Below are 4,047 nucleotides of genomic sequence, written 5' to 3' on the forward strand. Positions count from 1 at the left end.
TCTTCTCTGTAGATTATTACTTTTCGAACCGGTGGTAAATATTAAAACTGTGGTATGGCGATTCAAAAGTGCTTCTTTAAGACATCTCATTGAAAAAATAAATGTTTGAGTTTGAGTTTACCCGTTGCAGTAGGTACTTATTATATGGGCTGATGATGATGATGATGATGAAGCTGTGAGACGATAATATAAGAACCCGTTAAAAAATCCGCTTTTATGATAACTATATAGTCTATGTACATTTTGTAGAGTTTCATAAGAATTTCTTAACATAATTTTAGTTTTTGTGTATATCGATGTATTTTCTAAGCAAGTAAGTAATATGATAAATATTTCTCCATTTTTGTAAAGAAAATTCGTTGAACGTCTTTAATTGTAAACTTTCATCGATTACGATTTAGTTAATTCTATGATAAATTAGTGTTTCTCTATTTCTAAAACTATTCACCTATAGTTATCACACATTTCTCGGGCTGTGATCTAGGAAATAAGAAATCGTAGGAAATAAGAAATTTTAAATAGTGATAAGAAGATTTATATTCAGACTAGCTGCGCTCCGTGGTTTTACCCGCGTAAGTCCGTATTCCGTAGGGATATCGGGATAAAAAGTTGCCTATATGTTATTCCAGATATTCAGCTATCTATACACAACGTACGTATCAAATTTCATTGCAACCGGTTAAGTAGTTTTTGCGTGAAAGAGCAACAAATACACACACATCCTTACAAACTTTTCATTTATAATATTAGTATGATATGATTAGTAGGATCTATGTTACAGAATAATAAGTACAATCTATACTAACGACAATAACAAAGTACTTAGAGCTAATAAACACTATTAAAAGTAAAGGAAATACGAATTAAAGGCAGCGTCTAATAATAACGCGTCTTGCCGGATGTCTCTTGTTGTGAGTCTGAATAAATCTTACTACGCGTTTCTTTTAGATTTATCAGCCCTAATATTATAAAGGGAATAAATAGACTTGATTGATAGTTTTGTATTGGATAAACTAATAAATCAATATAACCGAGTACGAAAATATTTTTACAAGAAGAACGCTTTATAACTGATTGACAATCCCTACTGTCCCCACTAATATTATAAATGCGAAAGTAACTCTGTTGGTCTGTCTGTCTATCTCTCCTCCTTTCCTTAACCGCTTAATTAAGATGAAATTTAGAACAATAATTTAGGACACAAAAGAAATAGAATGGAAAATAATATAGATTGGTTTATATCCCGGAAATTCCATAGGTACGGGAACTTTTCGAGTAAAAACCCGGGTCTGTCCATCTTTTTCGTCTGAATACATGTACGAAGCTGCGGGCGTTGAGCTAGTGCTATACAAATAGACAGTCTTGATCTTTAAAAGAACCTAACAAGTGTAATTAATTATCTTATTTATTGAGCTACAATTGCGCTAGCGTAGAATGTCCCAATTTATCACAGCTTACAAGCAGTCACAAGCTACCCCGCATTGTTTCCACAAAATTGGACCCTGTGATTAATTTGTTTAACTCCCCTTGTATGCAATTTGTCTCCATCCATTCAAACAAGACCTACCCCACCCCCTTCGAATATCTTGAGTCAAACAACCGGCTGAAGGTATGTAGTGGATTCCAATAGATCTATTTATACTGGTTTCGTGTGCCTAGGTTTATTTGGTAAGATGACATTGGCGGTAAATATATATGAAGATGTTGGTAAAGGATTGTTTGTGTAATTAAAGGCGATCCTATTAAAGTATTTGCAGAACTCGAAAGATGTTTGGATATTGAATCCTGTTGTGGGAGTCGAATATGCTTCGGCACGAATTGGGCCAGCTCACAGCGAGGAAGTACCTCCATAGAAAATTGACATGAAATAATAGCATGTTACTGCGGACCACGTACGGTGACTGGGGGAGCCGGAGACCCGTTTCCTTTTCCTCCATCCAGGTCGTCCATCATTGCCTTATCCACCAAGCACCAGAACCACCAGCTCAGTTACCAGCTATACCAGACATAACAGTTTTGACGTTACATCTTACAACCAGAAATTCCATGATATGTATAATTCTAATGCCATAACATAATATATAATATATTATGTACTTCGATGCCTAAGAAAATGAATATCAGTCTAATTGAATAAAAATGGATTTTCCTAGAATACATACGGTATAATTAATAAATAATAATATTCTTTCGAAATGAAAAATCGGTTATTTGTGCGTGAGAGCAAAAAAAAAATCTCTGTATATTTAAATCAAATAATAAAGCGAAATAAATGATACATACCTACATAGAGTATAAAATACTGATTCCGGTTTATTCCCTTCAGCTAAAACCTTTTCTTATCAAGAACCGCTAATTATCAACTTTGGAAGCGCTGAGGTGTCATTTTTCACGCAACATCTGGAATCTCTGATAGTGATATCTTGGACACGTCCTAAGGGACCTTGTTACAGTCCTTAATTAAACCTACCACAATTACTATAGAAATATTTGCTGATACTTACGACCTTGTGGCAGTGATCATCGTTAATTGATAGGGCTGCTAACTGAAACATTAACAGAATTTCCAGGGTTGGACATATGTGCGAAGTGGAAGCGATTTTAGAATAAAAAAGAAGCTAATTACGAATAGAAAATTATTGCAACTAACGAGACATTTTTTAAGTATGCCACACTTTGGATTTGTTATTTATTAAACATTTTATCTGTATCATGTATCGTATGCGATTAAAAAAATGAATTACTTGATATTATATTTATTATTTTCCGCCTTACAGACTAGCTAGTACTTATAACAATAATTTGTTATTTATGTGATTTTCTCTCTCTCTCTAGAGATAAAATGGTGCCATAAAAAAATTGTTCTTAAACATAACAGTGTTTAATGTGCGTTATTTATATCTCTGCATGTATATATTTCTAGTGTCACAATGTTAATTGCCATAGTACTCAGAAAATAGTGAACCGATTCTCATGAAATTTTGTGTGCATATTGGGTAGGTCACAGAATTGGCATCATCTATTTTTAATACCCTCAAAAGATAAAAAACGATCTGTTTAAATTAAATTGTGTTTTTTGAATTACCGATTGCGAACTCACAACCCTATCCGTAATGATAGCGTGGAATAACAAGGTCGTAAGTGTTTTAAGGAAAATCAAGTTTCTGAGCAAACAAGGGAGAGAGGTTGTTTAAATTACAGCAGTTACGAGTCGGCGACATTTTCGGCTCGTCGTAAGCAATTCGTTGTCAACGGGTTAATTTAAGAAGTTCTTTGCCTTCCGTTTTGATAACGATAACATTATTTATAACCTCATTCATTTTGGTAGCTGGATTGTTCTTGGTATGGGCATATTGGGTTTAGGGAGGATTCATTATTCGTTCCACTTTTAGCGTTGATTATATTAGAGTTCTTGGTTTAAGGAACTTTAAGGAAATATAGTGGTCGTAGAAGTAATGTATTTCTCAACCAAGGATTTAATTCAACGGTTACATTTTAAAGGTTGTATATATTGGAAGTAGCCTAGGGGTATACGCACAATTCATTTCTTGTTTTTTCTTATTAATTCTTTATTTACGAATTATTAATAGAGATTACCGGGTACTTTCACGTTTAGGTATCTATGTGTAATCAATAATAAATTTTAGCACATAATTATGTGTCTGCTTTTAATTGATCATTTGACTTCTAATTTAAATTTGGGATAAAAGTACCCATATCACATAGAGAACAGATGTACCAAATTAAAAACGGTGACCATAAATTTGCAAACACATCGGACGATTTGTCCACAAATCCCGTGTCAATCGGGGATTATCTGGGACAATTGTTCGTAATCCCACAACATTGTTCGCCTTCGTCCAGTATTTATTGCGGTGTGGTCACCCCACCCGATTAGTCTTAAGAGTCGGCTTATTAATTTGTTTATGGCAGTGGATTAGTAGTAAACCTACTGAATTAGTACAGATAATAATAAATGCAGTTAGATTGTTCTGTTCTAGCTTATACATAGCTATATAGGGTTTTTTTGAAAAACTTGGGAAGATA

The sequence above is a fragment of the Zerene cesonia genome, chromosome 4 (genome assembly GCF_012273895.1).
Source record: "Zerene cesonia ecotype Mississippi chromosome 4, Zerene_cesonia_1.1, whole genome shotgun sequence".
In the NCBI taxonomy this organism is placed as follows: domain Eukaryota; kingdom Metazoa; phylum Arthropoda; class Insecta; order Lepidoptera; family Pieridae; genus Zerene; species Zerene cesonia.